Source organism: Pteropus vampyrus, unplaced genomic scaffold, assembly GCF_000151845.1.
Source record: "Pteropus vampyrus isolate Shadow unplaced genomic scaffold, Pvam_2.0 Scaffold67, whole genome shotgun sequence".
Lineage (NCBI taxonomy): Eukaryota > Metazoa > Chordata > Mammalia > Chiroptera > Pteropodidae > Pteropus > Pteropus vampyrus.
In genome coordinates, this window is record NW_011888848.1 from 2894954 (window position 1) to 2917049 (window position 22096).

Sequence of the window (22096 nt, forward strand, 5' to 3'; positions counted from 1 at the left end):
AAAAAATAAATATATAAAAACCATTGCACTAATAGCAAACTATCTGAAAAGAAAATTAGGAAAACAATCACATTTGCAATAGCATCAAGAAGAATAAACTATTTAGCAATAAACTTAACTAAGCAAGTGAATTACCTGTACACTAAAAACTAAAAAATATTGCTGAAAGGAATTAAAGAAGAAACAAATGGAAAGACATCCTGTGTTCATGGATTGGAAAACTTAACATTGTAAAAATGCCTAAAGTAATTGAGAGATTCAATGCAATCCCTGTCAAAATACGAATGACATTTTTACAGAAATAAAAAAAGAAAAACAATTCTAAAATTCACATGAAACTACAAAAGACCTCAAATCACTGAAACAATCCTGAAGAAGAACAAAGCTGGAAGCTTCAATACAGAAACTATGTTTCAAGAATTGTGTTTCTTCAAGTAGCTATTTTACTACCAGAAAGAAACAGATATAGTTGGGTGGAGGGAACTGTCTTTTTTTTAAAGGTCACAATCTCTCCTGTATCTTCCAGAGGGAGCTTTGCTCTCTTTGTTTTCCTCACTTAGAATTTAATAAATTCAATCAAAATGCCTATTACAGGACACAAACAGGTTTTCCTGAAGAAGTCATAGTACTTCCTAATTTCAGGGGTGTGTAATGAGCACACCCCTGAAATTAACTTGTTGGGGTTCCTGAAAAAATAATTAGACTTTAAGGACATGTAGATAATCTAGAACTAATTGGCTGAAAGATCACTTTTATTGAGTTTGTTTTACAGTTGATTTATGGTTCAATATTCACTGATTTTCTGTGATGTTGAAACTGTATGGTATGGTATAAGAGGGAAAGAATTTGTCACTGTTTTTCTTGCCGTTGCTGCTTCTAATGCTTGCAGCCAATATTGTCTCTTTGCGTCTATTCTCTCTACTGAAAGTTACCCTCCCTTCACCATCTTCAGTAACATTCCACAGAGAATGCTCACCTCTTGCTTTTTCTGTCTTTCCCTAACTACAAACTCAGGCTCTGAACCATAGGTATCGCTCTTGTTTCTTAGTGCGTAGGCATCATATTTTAATTTTTTATTATTAGAACTTCATTATAGTATAGAAGTTTATAGATTTTTAAAAATTTTTGTGTGCAAATAATTTACTCACAAGGCTTGCATATACAGGAATAGGCATTTATATAGATTGGGAGAAATTAGGATCAAACCAATTCTTAGATTTAACTTAATAAAATGATTAAAAATGAGGGTCTTTAATCTTTTGAAATTTGTCCTGTAAATTAAGAAATAATTATAAACTTATTGTACATGGTATTCTGCTAGAATCATAATGTTAGATGAAATACAATTGAATTAAACAAAAATTTGTTTTTATCTAATTATAACAGTAATGCATAATTACTTGAAATATATTGCCTTAAAGGATTGTAATATCATGATTAAAGCTCCAGAACTATATATTACTTTCTCTCAAAGTTTTAAAGACATCTGTGCACCAATTAAATTATGTACAAAGAAACAATTAAAGCTAATAAACACATTTAGCAAAGTTGCAGTGTACATGCTTGAAACACTAAAATTAATTGTGTTTCTACACACCAGCAAAGAATAACCCAAAAAGAAAAATTAAAAAAAAAATAATTCAATTTATAATGACACAAAAGAATAAAATAGTGGAAATAAATTTAACAAAGAAGGTGAAAAGGTTATACATTGAAAACTATAAAACATTGCTAAAACTATGAAGAAAATAAGGAAGACTGCACTAAATGGAAAGACATTTATGCTCTTTATTGGAAGACTTAACAACATTAAAACAGCAAGACTACTTAAAGTGATATAAAGATTCTATCAAAATTCCAATGGTCTTATTTGTCAAAAAGGAAAAACTCCTTCTCAAACTTATGTGGATGTCAAGGGCCATGCATGAATTGGCAAAACAATTTTGAAAAAGAACAAAGTCAGAATGTTCACACTTCTCAACTTCGAAACTTACTAAAAAGCTTTGTAATCAAAACAGTGTGGTACTGGCATAAGGATAAACATATAAATAATGGAATATAATTGAGAGTTCAAAATAAGACCATACATCTATGGTCAATTGCTTTTTGACAAGAACGCCAAGATCACTCAAGGGGAAAGAATAGTCTACTCAACAAATGGTGCTGTGACAGCTGTATAGCCATAGGTAAAAGAATAACGTTGAATCGCTACCTCACACCATATACAAAAATTAACTCAAAATAAATCAAAACCAAAATTCAAGAGCTAAAAGTATAAAACTCTTAGAAAAGCACATAGGAGTAAATCTTCATGACATTTAATTTGGCAATGGATTCTTAGATATGATACTGAAAGCATGATCAACAAAAGAAAAAGATGAATTGGACTTCATGAAAATTAAAAACTTTTGCATGTCAAAATATATTATCGAGAAAGTGAAAAGACAACCTATAGAGTGGGAGAAAATATTTGCATATTATATATTTGATAAAACTCTGGTACCCAGAATATACGAAGTCTCTTACAACTCAACAACAAAAGGCAAAGAACAGAAATACTTAAACATACATTTCTCCAAGGATCCACAAATGACAAGCCCATGAAAAGATGCTCAGCAGCATTACCCATCAGGGAAATGTAAATCACAACCACAAAGAGATAAATGATCATTTAACATCTACTAGAATGTGTATAATTAAAAAAACAAGTATTAGGATGTAGAGAAATTGGAACCTTCATGCATTGCTGGTAGGAATGTAAAATGATACAGTTGCATGGAAAAGTTTAGTTGTTTCTCAAAAAGTTAAACATAGAATTACCACGTGACTCAGCAACTCTTCTCCCATATATATGACCCTGAGAATTGAAAACAGGTACTCAAACAAGTACAGTAAGTCCTCACTCAATGTCCCTGACACGTTCTTGGAACTGTGGCAAAATGACATATAAATCAAACCGCTTTTACCATAGGCTAATTGATATATATAAGAGTTAAGTTCCTATGACATCTCATCAATATTATAATGAAATGATGTTGAACAAAATGATGTTATTCCGGACCTGCTGTACTCATACATGAGTGTTCACAGCAGCACCATTCACGATAGCCAAAAAGTAAACATAATCCAAATGTCCATCAACAGATGAATAGATAAAAATTATATATATGTAACATATATGCTATATATTTATATAATTTATATATTAATATATTATATATAATATACAAACATTTTCAGCCATAAAAAGGAATGAGGTGATGATAAATGCTACGATGTGAACGAATCTCAAAAGCATTATGATAATTGAAAGTAGCCAGACACAGAAGGTCAGATGTTGTATGATTTCATTTATATGAAATATTCAGAATAGGTAAGCCTGTAGGAAAAAGAAAGCAGATTGGTGATTGCCAGAGACTGGGGGAAGGACAGGTGGAGGAGAGTAACTGCTTGATGGATATGAGGTTTTATTTTGGGGTAATAAAAATGTTTTGGAAGTAGCTAGAGGTGGTGGTACACAGCATTGTGAACATACTGAAAACCACCAAATTGTTCACTTTAAACTATTTAATTTTATGATTTGAGAATTTCACTTCAATTTAGAAAAAAAATATATATATATGTATATATGCATCTGTTTATTACATAATTTGCACTTTGAAACTTCTAATTGCATCTCTTTTCTGGGTTTTAATTTTATGACTTTCATTTAAACTCACTATGAGAAGATAAGAAGATGAGTTTATTTTAATTTTTGTTCTTGCTTATGTGTTTTGTGAGTTTTTTATGAATTTGAATTGATCTTATTAGAAGAGTTACTTAGAATCAGACACTTTCTGTGAAAAATTAATGTACTTAAATTATATTTAAGGAGTTGAAAAAACTTTTTAAAGTTCATCTTACTATTTTTTACTGATCTCTTTAGGAACATAATGTGTGTTTAATCTTTATAAAATCCTACCAGGAAAATACTCTATATGACATTTGGAATTTAAAATATTGCCCACCAGAGGGCTCTCATTTTTCTTCTACTTTGTTTCCAGAAAAGTGAAAATCATATTTAAAAGATTATAGCTTATACATCATTAAATAAATCAACATATTTTCTAAGTGTATTAGACTCTCTCTGAATAGCACATTTAAAATAAACTTATTATGATTGAGAGGCAAATAAAGCATAATTTATATACACATGCAATGTTTTCTACATTCCTCCTTAAAACCCTGTGAATGGGGATTTGAAGAGTGAACTATTATTATCTGAATAAGAAGGAAATGAAACAAATGCTCTAAAATCATAGAGCAGAACCTCTAGAATAACTTAAATATAAGTTAATTTAAGATATTAATCTCTATCACCATGAAAGGAACTTTTACCATGTATGTTTGGAACCAGAGTCTCAACCTGAAAGTTGATAAACTGAGTTTAATAATTTGAGAAACTCAGATGATAGGCACGATATAAAAATATAGGTACAATGTAAAAAATAATTTCATGTTGTACCTATATTATGTATGTTGGGTATGAGGGTGACTAAGATAGAGTTACTTTCACTGAGAAGCTCAATCTATAATGAGAAACAGGTCTGTGAATAAATAATAATGATCTACTTAAACTTCTGTTAAGAAGCGTGCCAATCAAAAGACTTCATCATTAATTCCCCAAAATAGGTGAAGACTGGAATGTCATATACTCTGAACAAGTCCCTAGAGCAATCTCATCCCCTTCCACATTTCACTACTGAGAACCACTGTGCCAAGTGAAATTACAAAAAGAAGCCAACTACCTAGGAGAATCAAGGAAGCTTCCTAAACCAGAAATTAAAGATAGGTGTTTAATTCAAGGAGCAATTCAAACAGAAGAAAGAGAGTGATCAAAGTCACAGGGCTAAGAAATTAAAAACAAAACACACAAAAGTCCACATGATGCCTTTGGGGATCACGGCATGATCCAGGTGTCTGGGGAGCTGATTAGGCCACAGTAAATGGTGAATGACACCACTGGAGAGTGAGTTTGGGATCACATTCTGACAAGCCCCAACAAAAGAGTTTGACTTTATCTTGCACGAAATTTTGAGTATGAGATGATTTTTAAGAAGGAGAGTGACTTGAACAGGTTATTAATTTAGGTGGCTAGTTTTGAGAGATTTGGGGGGCAAATTAGTGGTGTGGAAGAGCAAAAGCGGTAAAATGTTAGACAGAGAATAGAATTATGAGGCAATTATAAGCCTGGGTCAGTGTGGATGATGAAAAGGCAACTAAATAAAATATATTAACATCATTAAAGAACTATTTCAGCAAGCTTCAAGCCAAGCACGTAACTGTCTCTCTGTGAGGTTGCTAGCGCTTTATAAAATCCCAGAACTCTTTGAGAACTGTACCATGGTAAATCAGAGAAATGACCAACCCCTAATTCTATTTTATTGTTCTCTTATCAGCAAATCAAGTGATATCTTGCTTTATTTGAGGAACCTTTCCTTTCCTTATCCTGTTAAGAAATATATAGCGACGTGGGAACTGTAAAAGGACAAGAAGATGTCCTTATAGGATAGAGAGCTATGGCATGTTTATGAGCAGAGGAGAAAGAACTAATAGACAGTAAGTAGTAGTAGATACAGGTCTAATTCACAGATCCTGTTCTAGAATCAGAGCAACATTTAAATTTGTTGGCTAATATTTTTCAGAATTTACTGTATGCCATGTATTACTCTAAGTAATTTACATTTATTAACTCATTAAATCCCCACAGCCATTTCACTGGAGAACGTTCAGTTATGATTATAAAGCTAGAATTTGAATCCAGGCAAGACGGATATAGAGCCAGGCTCTTAAATACTATTTTAACCTGCCTCACCTTCCAGCAGGAGGCCACGTAGGATAGAGAAGAGTTAACAACAAGCCGAAGGAAATCTTGACCTCTATCTACACTTTCTGGGAAACACGTTCACAGTAGATTATATGGAGTTCTTATCTAAAAGATGACTGGAGCAGGATATGCTTGTATATCTATACTGATTGCTATAAATAAACCTAGAATTTATGCAATTATGGGATATAGCTGGCTAGAGAATAGAAATTAGTCCTGCAACATTTTTGCCCCAGAACAACTAAACACATATAAAAACCAAGAAACTTTAAACCTGAGTGACTGAGCTGACACGCACACCACACATTGTCTGTGCTTGTTTGTTACTCTCAGTGTGGGAAAAGGGACAATTAGGAAGCTAGTTTTGAAGGCTCAAGCCCCTCAGGAAAGGAATACTACATGTGTGCCTGCTTCTTGCTTGTATCTTTTGACTCATTAGTAGTTTGCTGTTGGGCAAGACCTATGACTCATGTTAAGTCTGTTTTGACAATTTTATCTTTCGTGGCAACTCACTATGGGAAGATAAAAGCATAGTAGTGGGTGTTATAGCTTTGAACAGCCTTCCATAATTTAATCTAATATGGTACAGAATTCAGTGTGATGCCAATTTATGCTGATACACATAAATACCATGTCAACTATTCCCAAATTTCTTTCTGTGAGTCATAGATTTGGGTCTTTACTTTGGCAGAATGCATAAAACAAATTTTGGGCCAGTGCAAATTTTTTGTTAAAATAAAAATAGCTCATATTATTGAGCAATTACTTTTTGCTTATGTATCTGCACCATTAATGTGTTTACTTTTCATAACAAAATTGTGATATCAGTACCAGTACAATTACTGTTTTATAGATGGAGAAACTTAATAAATGTGGTTCAATCATTGTGCTCAGTCTGACCAGTTTCTCCTTCCCACAAATGGAGTGAAGAGGCTGGCACAGGTATGGAGAGAAGCATCCACGTCTTCCCTTAGAAGTAATGCACATGTCTCCCTCAAATTCTATTCTATTTGGTCAACCTGTATGGTTGTATTAGTCTGCTCAGTCTGCCATCACAGCATACCACAAACTGGATGGCTTAAACGACAGAAATCATTTTGTCACAATTGTGGGAGCTAGAAGGAGCTAGAAGTCCAAGATCAGGGTACTTTCAGGGTTGGTTTTAGATAATGCTCTCTTCTTGGCAAGTAGCCTTTTCACTGTGTCCTTGCATGGCCTCTTCTCTGTTTGCTTAGAGAGAGAAGAATCTCTGGTGTCTCTTCCTCTTCTGATAAAGTCCCCAGTCCTGTCATATTAGGATCTATCCTTATGATTTTATTTAACATTAATCTTCTCCTTGAAGGTCTCATCTCCAAATATACTCACATTGGGGCTTAGAGCTTCAATATATGTCAATATCAGTCCCCTATCTTTCTGTCCATCCATGGTTCCTTTCCCAATACTCTGTCTCTGCCCAACTGGTCTCCCACATTCTAATCCTTTTTGAAAACCTTTCCTTTTGTCTTGACTTCAGTTCCATGGAACTCACAGGGTTGAAATTAGTTCTCCCTCTTTGTTCTTAGAGTGAGGAAATCAGAGACTTGCTTCTGACTAGACTCCTTTCTGGCCTTCAGTCTCTGCCTCTACAGTAAATTTTTCTCAGGACCACAAGAATTATCCTCATAAAATTTAATTGAATGTCTCTCACTTAGCTAGACAACAAAATCAAGATTCCTAAATATGTTTTTTCAATCTTTCCCAATCTACTTTCCTTGCTTTATCACTGTTTCAGAAAAGGCCTAAATCCCACTTGTATGGATCTGTCACTTTACTTCTTGCAGTTCAATACTTTGCATGTGCCTCCGTTATGAGACTAAATTCCTTTCATATTGAAAAGTGCTAATTGTTTATATCGCCCATAAAATTAGAAATCTCATTATGACAGAGACAGTGTTTATTTATTTATGTATATTTATACTGACAGGTATATGTAGGCCCTCAATAGTTAATTTTTAAGTTATGTGATCATTCGCATAACAAATATTTATTCAATGCCTACTATATACTAGGCCCTCTGCTTTAAGATGAAAGCAAGAAATGTTCTTAATAAACTTTTTTTTCAGCAGAAAATGATTTCTTAATTTAGGTGACAGTTCATAGAGTATAAACAAACGTCTTAAGATTCTGAAATCTTTAAAGTTTTCAAAGAATGCTCTTTTGTATCCAGTAGAATTAGGCTTAGCTGAATGTAACTACATCAGAACAAAATGGTTTAAAGTACCTTCCTTACACAAAGTAAGTCAAGAGGAAAACTTGCCAAGAGCTGGGAATTAGGGATTTTGAAGATTTCAGGGACCCATTGCCTCCATCTTTGCACCCACATTCCTTGAACATTGTGGTGCCTCCATATACACTTTCCTGGCTAGAAAGTGGAATATAAAACTTCAAGAAGTCCCATAAAACAATTCAATTTAAATCAAACTGGCCAGCGCATCATCATATGGCCTGACTCAAGTCAGAGGAGGATATGAAATACAATCTTTTATCTAGGCACATTGCCACCTTAAATAAAATCAGAAATCTCTTATTAAAAGAGAGAGAATGAATGGATATTTGGGTCTTGCTAGAAGTACACGTAAACTTCTTCAGTAAAAATAAACAAATCTATAGATCTGAAATGAAATGGAATTGCAAAATGAGCTTTTAGATATAACTGAACTGAACTTAAACTGTTTACAGTTAACTGAATTACAGCTTAAATAATCACATTATTAAAATGAAAAAAGTATATTGATTAAAATTCAAAGTTTACTTGGCCAATGGCCAAATACCTATTTATCTCTCCTCCACCTATCATTCCCTGTCACCTCCTGACAACCTACTCACCCACATTCTCATCCATTTACTTTATGTTTTAAGGACTATCTTCCTAAGTACTCTCCTCCCAAATCCCCTCCCTTGGCCTATGTGGCCTCTTACTACCCTTGAAATGTTTACATGTTTGTCAAAAGCTTACCTAGAAAGATTTGGGGCGATTAAGATTCATTTGCCGAACAGCAATGGAACTAATTACTCATATTTTGAAAAGAACCTGGAATAGCCTCTGAGAAAACAGCAAAATAAGAGTTGTAGAGAAGGGGAAAAGGAATTAAACAGGAACAGAGCCTAAGCCAATGACTACAGATTCCTGCGCTGGCAAGAGTATCGTCTTGAAAGAAGACTTCCAAGTGGGAAATATATAACTATGTAACTATAATCCATTTCATTTTTATTTTCTATTGTTCCAGAAACAGCAGTATTCTTCTCCCCACAAGCATGGCTGGAAAAATCTGATAAATGTATAGTTTTGTAATATACATCAATTTGAATGTTTCTCAAAGAAAAAAAAAAAACAGATAAAAAGTAGACTGCTGTTAGAACAGTTAAATTTTCTGTAATTATTCCAAGTATATTGGGTGATGATTAGCCAAGATCCTCTCTCCTCTTTATCTCTTAATGTTAATATCTCCACTAAACATATTCAAATGGAATATCACAATATCTTCACATCAATCATTCTGAACTATAAGAAACCAGTTGAATTTTCTTCTTAATTGTAACTCTAGTACAAAAAAAAAAGTTAAAAGGATATTTGAGACTCTTTATAAAGCATGGAGATTAAACATACATGTTTATCTTCAATACCTCCCAAAACTGCATTATAATTACAGCAAATATATTTTAAGTATAAACCCACAAGAGCATAAAAGATATGAGATAAAATGCCATAAAAAAGCCACCAAATTTTTTGAAGCTACAAAGTGGATTGATGAATGAAAACTGACTTGGCAGAGCATAGAAAGGTGAAATCTAAATGTCCACAGAGGGCAATATCAAGGGACAACATTTAAGACTAGAAGGATTTGCTGTCACAGAGGATAACAATAAAGACACAGAAGAGACAGAAGAATGGACAGAAGAATGGGTTAAAAGCCTACATAAGAGAAATTATCTTTCCACAACATATACCCCTATAACCCTCACTGACTACAGCAGGAAATCGAGACTTACTCCCTGGAGAAAGTTAACAAAAAGGCCTCTGTGTGTGTTGGGGGGGGTGGGGGTGGCGCAAATGACTGTACTGAACATACAGATCTGCTGGGCCCCAAGCACGCAGAGTCAACACACAACTATTTACCATATTTGGTCCCAAGTTTAGGCAGCAGTCCTCATCCCCAGGTAGAATTATCCATAAGAGAAACTGACTAGCTAAATAGAGGGAACTGATATTTGTGGAACTGCTCATGGAACAGAAGAACTTAGCTCTGTTATGTAAAGCTGACCAGTGGATAAAAACCCTTCCACCCCAGACTGTGTCCAGTTTCCTTCTTAAGGGTAGGCAAGATCTCCAGTCCTGTTAGAAAATCCTTCACATGAAAATAAATAAATAAAACAATCAAACAGAGGAAAACTTCAAAAGAATACAGAAAGAGAATGAAGGGAAATAAAACTAAAAAATATTATATAGCTAGATAGATATAGATAGATAGATGATAGATAGATAGATGAAATAAAGATGGTGCTTCCCTGAAAAGATTAAAAAAAAAAAAGATTTGATCAGAGAAAAAGAAAGAATTTTTAGTAATTAAATATATGTATGTGAGTATGTATTTGAAGGGTGACCCAGTAAAGATGCTTAAAAATTCTTTGCTATTCTTTTCATTGAGAGGTGGAGAGTTTGACTTTACCGGGCCAATAAAATGTACTGGAAGTGACATTTGGGACTTGTGGTAAGGTCATCAGGACCAATCCCTAAAGCTTTCACTGAAGACTTTCTGGGTGTCACAGTTACTGTGTGAGACATTTGACCACTCTGATACCGACATGTCGAAGAAGGTATATGTAGGCAAACTGGTCAGTAGTTTGCCTCCTGCCAAGGCTTCAGACATGTAAGTAAACTATTTTGACTGTTCAGACCAGCTCACTTATCAACCGAATATTACCAAGTAATCTTCATTAACATTACCTAAAATGAGTGAGTGCTACCTACATTCTTAGCCCACAGAATCATTAGATATAATAGATATTTTAAAGAACTATGTGTGGGGTAGATTGTTACATAACAGCAGATAATTACCACAGGGATGGATGACAAAGTTAAAGAAATTTCCTGGAAATTAGAACGAAAGACAAAAAGATCAAGAGTAAAACAAAAAATATGTATAATATTATTAATCCAGAGATGCAACACCCAATAGCATCAAACGGCACCAGACATCTCCATAGTGATACTGGAGCAGAGCAATGTTTTCAAAACTCTCAGGGGAAATGGTTTCTAAACTAAAATTCTGTACTGCTTTAAACTAAAAATCAAATTTGATGATAGAAAAATATATTTTCATTTCACAAAATCTTCAAACATACATTCTCTATGAACCTTTCCTCAGGAGGCTAGTGGATATGGCCTATCACCAAAGTGATGGCATAAATTCAGACTGATACATGGAATCTAAACATCACGGAAGGAAGGCAGAGACAGCTACCAGCTATGTGTCCGGCCTGGAGATCCACAAGCCTAATTGGAGTGAATGGACAGAGGCTGCAGGATGGGTACAGAAATGGAATTGACAGAGTAATTATGCATGCAACTCTTCTGAGAGGGCTTAGGGCAGCTCTATAGGAAAGTTTAAGAAAAATTAGCACTAGTCACACAGAAATTTAAACAAATAAGAAACAAGATAATTCCCAACTAAAAGAAAACCAAATTGTAAAAGAAAAGAAAGATAATGATTGTGTACAATATGGTTTAGCTGTAAAAACTGCTTACTTAATCATGATGATATAAACATTACTATTGATACAATGAGAAATTGTGGTATATTGGAAGGTTAGGGAGAAGTGTGCTTGTGTGTGTGTACTAAATTTTAATCTACTTTAACAAGCACAAAGTAGACATTAAAAAATTTTTAATTCAAAGAATAGTATTAAGGATATTATTTAGAAAAGTAGAGGCTAATAGAACAAAAAGTTAAAAGATTTCAAAGTAGGGTAGACTTGGGAGGAAGAGGAGTAGACAAGCAGTTGCTCTTTTCTTTCAAGACTTGTAGTACTATTTGTTTTTTCAACATATACAAATACATTATTTTAACATAATAAACTTTAAATTTTGCTTTATTTCTCTATTTCATGACTCTCTTTCCATATAGATAATTTAATTTCATTTGATTCAGTTGCAAGATCTGCTCCTTGTAAAGTTTAATACATAAAAAAATACCCTGTACCCAGAAAATACGGATAATTTCTACTTTGATGAACAAAGTTGAAAATTAAACATCCCACATCATTTCTACTATTGAGTATTATCAGCTATTTTGTTATTTAGCCCACATAAGAGATGAAAATTCGGTTTCTCATTGTCTAAATATGTATTTGATTACCAATAATAGCTAAAGTAAATAAGTTGCCAGACATAGTTCTTAGTGTTTTGCATATATTAAAGGCTATATATATGCTTTACAAATGTTTACTTAGTTAATATATGATGTATGCAAATGAATTTGAATTAGATTTGGCTACAAGTGAGAGAAGACCCCAAATAACAATAGCTTAAACAACAGAAAGGTTCACTGCTTTCGCACATACGAAATGTCTGCAAGTAAGAGGCAAAGGCTGGTGAAGGGCTCTACTTCAAAAAGTCTGCAGGAATCCAGGTCCTCCCAGCAGTTTACTCTGCCATGCCTAGGGTGTGGCCCTCATCTTCATGGTCAAAAGTGAATACAGGCAGACCTTGGAGACACTGCAGGTTCGGTTCCAGACATCCACAGTAAAGTGAGTATAGAAGTAAAGTGTCTTGTAATCTTTTTGCTAATGGAGGGTCTTGCCCTCAATTTATAAAAAATGTAACATCTGTGAAGTGCGATAAAGCAAAGCTCACTGTAACTAGGTATGCCTGTACAGACAACTTTCAGGCCACAGGGTGGAAAAATGGATGAAGATGAAGGGAGGCAAAAGGTAAACTTGGTGTGTTTTTTCAGGAAAGCTAAACCAAATCTCACACATCAGTTCGGGTTAGTTTCCTTTGGTTACATGTTAGTAACAATGATACACACAACTTGCAAATGATACTGGGAAAACCACCTGTCAGTTTTGTGCCCGACAAAAAATTTACTTACTATAGAAGAGAGGGTAAAGCAAGTATAATATTTTATCTACATTTTACAGATGATGAAACCAAAGCATGGAGGGGTGAAGTATCTTGGTAAAGGTCCTAAATTATATAGAGAGAATTTGGGTTAAGAACTCAGTAAAGATGGGCTTTAAATGCTGTATTCAAAAACTACATGATTTATTACCTTTCAACTTTTTATTTATTCACTTGTATATCTCATTCATGTTTGCTTTGTTGTAAATAGTGCCAATGAGCTTTGCCTACAACTAAATCAGGGCCTCTGAGTCAAGAATTAGTTCAGGGATTAGGCTTGAGCAGCAACAGGTGACCCAGACCTCCATGCCCCTATCAAGTTTGTATTCACACCTCTCAATCTCACACGTATGGCTTTATGAAGCTTTCATGACCTGTTGGAGGAGGACGAAGCCCAAGGTTGTTTTAAGGATGAGTCACTTTCATATGCAGTGGCAAGTTGGAAATGTCCTGTTGCACTATATTCCCATTCTGAAATACAGTGTAGAAATGAAATCCTCCAGAGTTTTGGGCAATGCACTTGGTCATCCACTTTGTATGGAAAGAGAAGTGCCCTGATGGATATACAGGCAGTTCTCACTTTGCACGAGTTCCAAATGCATAAATTTCAGTTACCATGGTTTGGTTAAATAACATCAGTCTTCCAACAACATGGTTCAAAATCTAGTTACCATGGCATATTAATTGTGAGTGACTCCATAAAGTACAAACTTTGCTGCTAACTCCTCAATCTACAAATCACTATGTAAATAACAGATGTGCATTGGGATCAGTGACCAAACACATCACTTCTTTCAAAATATAACAGCAGTTGGTCACTGCAGTCTATTATTCAGTTCATGCACAGATAGCAAAAATGCAGTTGTGTTGCCAGCATGCTTTCCAGTTATAAACCCATACAACATTTTGCTAAATTGGATAATTAAAAAAGGGAATCAGTGAACAAAGATGAAAGTGCAGCAAAGAGGGAAAAAGTAATAACACTCAACGTGAAATTGGATGTGATTAGAAGACTTAGAAGTGGTGACAGAGAAATAAAGATAGACTGAGATGTAAATCTACATGAAGTTACAATATGAACCATATTGAAAAAGATTAAAATAAATAACAAGATTAAGTCACTTCAACATCTTTTATTTTAAATTTCACTAGGAACAGAAAGACATTTCTGGCTAAAATGGAGCATTTACTTCTTTAAATTGTGTGTAGTATGGTAAAAGTTTTTGCTGCATTGTAGAATAATTTTGCAAGATTTGAATCAGACATAAATTAAGTTGTAGAAGTTATTGTTGGCCATAGAAATGTTGACATTGTCACTCACTGAGAGACTAGATATGCAACCAGAGATACTCAGCGAAGGTAAACTTGTAAACATAAATCAGGAAAGTAGGTGTGAGGAAAAGGATAAAGATGTTCTCAAAAAACTAACCCTTTAAAAAGTCTTTGCATTAGAAGAATTCTTGGAAGCATTTCATGTCATTAAAGGACAAAATGTTGGAAGCCACATATAGAAAAACTTTTTGCTCCACATTGTAAGTTATATGATGAGAAGACAAGTGATGTTCAAACGAATTCTAATAATTTTTAACAAAGAAATAAAACACTTTCAGTTACAAGACAAATAAATTCTGAGGGGCTAACATACAACATAGTGACTATAGTTAATAATATTGTATACCAGAAATAGAGGGTAGATCTTAAGCATTCACACCACACACACACACACACACACACACACACAGGTAAGGTGATGGCTGTGTAAAATAATTTAATTTAGGTAAACATTTCACAATGTTATATGTATATAAAATTATTCATATTGTTAGTTTAAATAATTATAACTTTATTTGTCAATTGCATCTCAATAAATTTGGAAAAAATTAAATGGAAAAAGAAACAAAGCACTTTATTCTCAATGTTTCCAATGTTTTAAAATAGTTTACTAAATAAATATTTTACAATTATTTTATTTTCCTATGTATTTATAATCATCAGTAAGAGTATCTACTGTTTTTAAAAAATGTTTAAATGTTACCGAGCAATTATAATCTTTCTTATTGATTATTCAGATAACTTTGCATGGTTTCTCCTTGCATGGTTGTTATGACACCATGCAAAGTGAGGACTGTCTTTATAAGAATAGGCAATGGCGAATGGCCTGGATGGTTGGTCAGGAGCGAGAAAAGAGAAAAGGAAAATCAAAGATGAAGATGCTTGAGATAGAGACATGTAGCTGAGTCTGTGGGAGAAGGAACAAAGTATGAGGACCTTAGTATTACAAGTCAGTGCCCACTAGAGACCATCCACTGTAGAAGTGAATGAAACCACCAAGTCAACAGAATGACTTGACCAGTAGATGTCAGCCAGACTCTATCCTTAGATACTCAGTGGTTAGTAATGAGATCATTAATAGAGTACCCATATTGGCAGAGATGGATGATATTTATGGGCCAAAAACATGGGCTCCCTCATCTCAAAGCACTTAACTATTGTTACTCAGGAAAGAGTCCAACATGCCAGCAAAAGAATTCAATGTCGATCCTCTAATACAGTAACATCTTTTAAGAAAATCAAAGCTATTTGATAGTAGCCATCGATGTTTTCTATATGCCTTATGTCAGTTTAAGTTCCTTCCATTCTTAGTTTTTATAATAAATGGATATTAAATTTTGTCCTCTTTTTCTTCATCTATTGCAATCACATAGATTTTCTTATTTAGTCTATTAATACAGTAAATATGTTGGTAAAATATGATAAAATCATTTGGTTTTCAATTGTTAAGTCATACTGCTTCCTGGAAATAAACAACACTTGATCACGATTAAATTTAGTAATTTTTTTTAGTAATATTTTTGCCATCTATATTAATGAAGAATATCCATCTGTAGTTTTCTTATATTGGTGTCAGGGTTGTGCCAGTACATTAAATGAATTGAAATGTGTTCCGTTTTACTGTTGGGTAAGGCTGGTATTATTTCCTTTGTAAATGCTTACTAGACTTCCCCAATAATGCCATTTGGGCCTGGAATTTGCTCTGTTGGAAATATTTTAGTTGTAAACTTCTGTAGTAGATATAGGCCTATTCAATTTTGTCCTTCAGTCAATTCTGTTAGTATTTTAAAGAATTTGTTCATTTTATCTAAGCAATCTATTCATTCACATAAAATTCTTCATAATATTATTTTACTATGCTTTTTAATGTAGGATCCTTGTGATGTCCCTTCTTTCATTTGCCATTGGAAATTCATGTCTTCCTTTTTTCTTCATCAGTCTACCAACAGGATTAATGATTTTATTTATAGTTAATTTTCTGTAACGTTTATTCATTTTCTATTTAAACTTCTGGTTTTATATTTATTTTCTCCTTTCTTCTTCTTATATTTATTTTATTTCGTTCTCTTTTTTTAGCTTGTTAAATTGGAAGTTTAGATCACTGATATTAGATCGTTTTTCTAAAATAAGCATTTAAAGTTATAAATTTTTTTCTAAACATTGATTTAGCTATCTTTTGCATAATTTGATATGATTGATATATTGAGTTTTTACTTTCAACCAGTTATAAATATATTATAATCACCTTTGCATTTTTTTCTTTAACCTACGGATTATTTAGCAAAATGTTATTTACTTTCTTAATATTTGGTGATTTCCAGATATCTTTCTTAGTTTCTAACTTAATTCCCATGTAGTGAAAGAACACACTTTATATGTTTCAATTCATTTCAATTCATTTTAAATAGTAAAAGAGTATGTTTTAATACCTGTTTTATAGCTTAGTTTTTAGCATATTTAGTGAATGTTCATATGCATTTGAAAAAATTTGCATTCTGCTGTTAAGTGTTCTATATATATCAATTAAGTAAAATTGATAATTTGTTTAAACTTTTTAATCTTACTCATTTTATGTCTATTCATTCTATCAATTATTGAAAGAGCAATATGAATATAATTGCAGATTTTCTGTTTTTTCTTCAGATCTGACAGTTTTTGCTTCGTATATTGTGAAACATATGCATAGACATTTAAGATTGTTTGTATCTTCTTGTTTACTTGATCTATTTATTTTTAAGAAGTATTTTTTTTTAATCTCTGATACTATTTTTTTCCCTAAAGTATTATAGTAATATGGTCCATCTTTTGGCTTTCTTATGGTTAATGTTTCCATGGTATGCATTTTTCCAGGCTTGTAACATAACTGTCTTAAAATTTAAAGTGATTCTCTTACGGACAGTATATAGCTGGGTCTAATTTTTTTTTTTAAATCCAGTTTCACCCACTGAAATTTTATTGAAGTCTTTGCCGTTTACTTTTAATGTAATTACTAATATAACTGAGTTTCCATCTACTATCTTTATATTTGTTGTCTATTTTCCCATTGGTTCTATAGTCCCTATTCCTGACTTCTCTGGGATTAGGTGAGTACATTTTATTATTATTATTTTTCCCAGTATTAACTAGAATTTCTTAAACTTGTAGCAGTTTCTCTAGGAATTATAATATGCATCATCAACTGACCACAGTCTACCTTAAAATAATATTATGCTTTTTAACATATAGTGCAAGAATCTTACAACAGTGCATTCCATGTCCCACTCTTACTGCTACTGGTTTTATACATTAAACTTCTACATATGTTATTAACTCCCACATACTTTCTTATTTAAACAATTAAGAACTTTCTGAAAAATTTAAAACAAGAAATAAAATATATTTTATATTTAGCAAAATATTATTTTCAGCATTCTTTTTTTTAAATTTTATTTTGTAGGTCCAAGTTTTCATCTATCTTTTTTCTTTAGCCTGAAGAACTATGTTTTATATTTGTTTTTATTCAGATCTACCAGCAACAAATTCTCTCAACTAATCTATTTCTGAAAAAGATAATTTTGCATTTGTGAAGGATATTTTCACTTTATGTTCCCTGGTCATTTTCACTGGGAGTTCTCGGTTGACAATTTGTTTCTTTCAGCATTTTTAAGATATCATTCCAATGTCTTCTAGCTGGCATAGCATCTGATGAGAAGCTGAGTCATTCTTACTTCACTTTCCTCTATATATCATGTATCATTTTTCTCAGCCATTTTTAAAATTTTCTTTACAAAGTTCATTTTCAGAATTTGATTATAATTTACCATGGGATGATTTCTGTACATTAAATCAGTTTTAAGTTTATTGAGCTTCGTTGACCTGTAATCTTATAATTGTCATCAAATTTGGAAAATGTTCGACAATTTTTTTTTTATTTATAGCACCAAAGTATCTTATGGTTAATAATCACAATTGACACCTGGAAATCTCCATCCTAACCACGCAGAACCTAACTTCATCATCATCAATAACCCAACATCATCAAAACTGCTGTAAACTGATATCATGTAGCTACTAATAAGATTCATTGAGGAGGATATAGCATCACTTCAATGGTATTCCTTTCAAAATATGCATAAGCTAAATCTAATCATGAGAAAACCAGAAAAAAAGAAAAAAAGAAAAAATTGAGGGACATTCTATAAAAAGAGTGGGCTTGCACTCTTTAAAGATGTCAAAGTCAAGAAACATTAAAAAATGCTGAAGAACTGTTCTAAATAAAGAGACTAAAGACGCATGAAAACAAAATACAATACACGATCCTGAAGTAGATCCCAGACTGGGAAAAAATGGATATAAAGGATATAATTGAAACAATTCATCGTATTTGAATATGAACTGTGTATTCGATAACAGTATCATATCAATGTTAAATTTCTTGGTTTTCATAGCTAAACTGAGGTTATGTAAGGAAATACCCATATTTTTAGGACATATGCAATGAAGCATTTAGGGTAAAAAAAAACCACACTCCAATGTTCACTTGTTTTAGAATAAAGTGCGTGCATGCGTGCGTGCGTGTGTGCGTGTGTGTGTGTGTGTGTGTGTGTGTGGAAAATGGGAGAGAGAGAAGAGAGAAGAAAAGCGGACAGCAGAAGAGAGAGAATATAATGAAGCAAATGGGATAAAAATAGAACCAACCAATTGGTAAATCTGAAGAAAGGCTGTATTTGAGTTACTTGTAGCTTTTCTGTAGATATGAGAATAGGAAAATAAAAATTTCAGAGTTTATCATAAAAACTTCTTAAAGAGTTATAGGATTGTGTTTGTAAGGATGTAAGGATGTGTGAGGTAGCAACTGAAAATAGGTACAGTTCTTTTTTTTAACTTAAGTATTTCATGAATTAACAGTGTCTAAAAATAGCACTAAGTTAACACTCATTTAACAAAATTTAATACAAATAAGAGTAGCCATTATTTAGAATCTTATTATGTACAGGCACTATATCATGCATTTTGCACACATTGCATTTATTTTGCACAAAAATCTTATAACAACAGATTATAATAATACCCATTTTATAGACAAAAAATTGAAGTGACAAGAACTTAAGTGTGCTGCTTAACATACAGCGAGTAAATAGAAATGTCAGGATTTGAATCTCAGAGTGTATCACTATAAAATGATTGCTGTTAAACATTGTATTATACTGATTTCCAAATATAGTGTGTGCCTTTGGAAGTTTAGCCCATTAATTAGTTACTTGAAATTGGTGTATTGGGGTTTGGAGGTTTTATTTTCCAATAGCAAGACATATAGTATGTTTTTCAGTTTAGCAAAGGATCTGCTCAAGCTTGTCTAAAATATTGTGGTCTTTGGCTCACACCATCTTAATAAAACCCAGGTGTACTTAGCCAGATTATATGACACATTTTCAGGTTCATGTTTGATTTCAAATTAAGTATCTACATTATTTATGATAAAGAGTGTACCTCCTTCTTTCCCATGTGGATTCTAATTCTAATCTTCAATCTGCTCTTCCAACATTTACAGCACTTAGCGTTTTCCATTGAAACCCTTCGTTGTTATTTTTATAATCTCAAGAGATTTACCTAGTCCAGCACCTGTTATTATTGCCTTGATCTTTTTCTTTTAAGGTAGAAATAAACTTATAGTAACGTTATTACACTGTATTTTACCTGATTCCCAGGAGAAAACGTTTTTGGTCCCTTAAAAGTATTGATTACACCAGTATATAGCTTTATAATAATAGAGATCGTTTAAGCAGTTTAAAATTTTAAGTAATTTCAATTTTAATTTTGATACATGTAACTATATGAAATTTACTCTCTCTATTTTTTCTATTTTGGAGAAGAAGCATAAAGGCAAACACAGATACATTTTAGGGACAGATAATATGAATTCTAAGATGGTTGATAAATCAGATTACACAAAATCTAAACATATTAGAGTTTTCGTCGCTAAGATGAATTAAAACCCAAACCTATATGAAAGTTCAAAAACACTTCATGACTAAACTTATTTTATTCATTCTAGTTTTTCTGCAGTTCCTGATTAGCCTAACACCAGAGTCACTGTTTCCACAATTGTGTAAGACAAGCTTTTGAGCTGACTAAAATTAGGAAGTAGAGAAAAGTCTCGGGCCAAAGGCTGTTTTCCATTGACTCTGTTTTATTGCAGTTTTATGTACTTGAAAAACCAACAAAGAAAAAAATCTTCTTGCATGAGAATTCCAGATTTTTTAACAGATAAAAGTTTAGCAAAATATGTAAACACTGGCATTGTTACTGAACTCTGAGTTGTTGAGTGTCATTTTGATTCATTATATATGATCTAATGATTTCAGATAAAGTGCCAGACAGCAGGTAAAATTGCTTCCAATGCATAATATAGCTGAGAACACAGATTTTGCTGGAACATTCACGAGTATGCTATATTATTGAGAGAGCTGGTTCCATCTGTGTTAAACTTAGTTTCTTTCCTTAATGGGAAGAACAGTCATGCCTCAAAGTCTTTTTGGAAGATGAACTGGCTGTCCATTAAGAGTATCTGGTTTAGTCTCTGGTACTTTTAGCTGTGCCACAGCTAAATTTTTCTAATTTTATACTGAGATTGATCTTAAAGATAAATTAATCCATAATTTTGAGTTAATATATATAAAAACTGAAGCTCAAATGGCTCTGATAGATTAACTGACTTTTACATTGAGGTTTTGTACTCAAGCTAGAACCTAAAATACCTCTTTCTTGATTTAGGGCTTATTTTGGCTGTGTATGTGTGTGTGTGTGAGTGTGTACCCAACAAAAGCAATTGCTTTTGAAATTTTAACTGATTCCTCCCTGTGGCAATGTGAGGTACCTATAAAAATTGCCAAGTTCATGTCTTCTATTCCTCTTCTCAACCGAATGGCCCTGAAGCATGTGAGATGAACAAGTACCACACTAACAACAAAATATCCAATTATTATGCACTTACTAAGCTCAGGCATTGATGATCACTTTGGTATTCTTCCCCAGGAGTTCAGTCCTCTCACTAATAATTAGAGCAAGGAGAACAAACTAAGTAATGAGCCTGCTCACGCAGATTAAAAGAGAAAAGTGAGCTGCTATGTTTACTCCATTCTGGTGTCCTCCATGCAGGGGTGTTAATCAGCAGTACAAAAGAAGTAAACTGGCTCTTCGATTACATGTTTATTTATTACAACTGCCTGAGCAGGGACAGCAGGTGCAGTAACTAGTCTGCAGTTCCCCAGATATATGTTCTAGTGCAGGTGTCCTCAAAACCCAGGCCATAGACCGGTGGTACCAGCCTGTTAGGAATCCGGCCGCACAGCAGGAGTGAGCAGCAGGCTAACTGAGCAAAGCTTCATCTGTATTTGCAGCTGCTCCCCAGCATTAGCATCACCCCCTCAGCTCTACCTCAGATCATCAGACATTAGATTCTCATAGGAGCACTAGTCCTTGGTGCCAAAAACGTCAGAGACTACTGTTATGTGAACAGACTTGAGAAAGTCTTTCCTTTTTCTGCTCACAAACCTATGCCTCACTTCTCTACACATCTTCCCTAAGATGGAGCTAACTCACTGTTAAATGCTTTATGAATTACCTTATTTAATTTCTATCATAATATTGTGAGGTAGATATTATTCTGTCCATTTTACAGTGGTAAAAACTGAATCTTAAAGAGGCTAAGCAACTTTTCATAGTCCTCTTCTGCACTGTGAAACCGCCAGTTAAAAACC

At 33.2% G+C, this 22096-nt stretch overlaps 1 long non-coding RNA gene across 1 annotated transcript; it reads left to right on the forward strand.

Annotated features, from left to right (window-relative positions):
* The first annotated feature begins 1028 nt into the window (after positions 1-1028).
* On the forward strand, positions 1029-21813 carry LOC111740697. Its single transcript, XR_002780710.1, has 3 exons — positions 1029-1039; positions 6404-6406; positions 21664-21813. It is a non-coding gene; the product is annotated as an uncharacterized LOC111740697 (long non-coding RNA).
* The last annotated feature ends 283 nt before the right edge of the window (positions 21814-22096 follow it).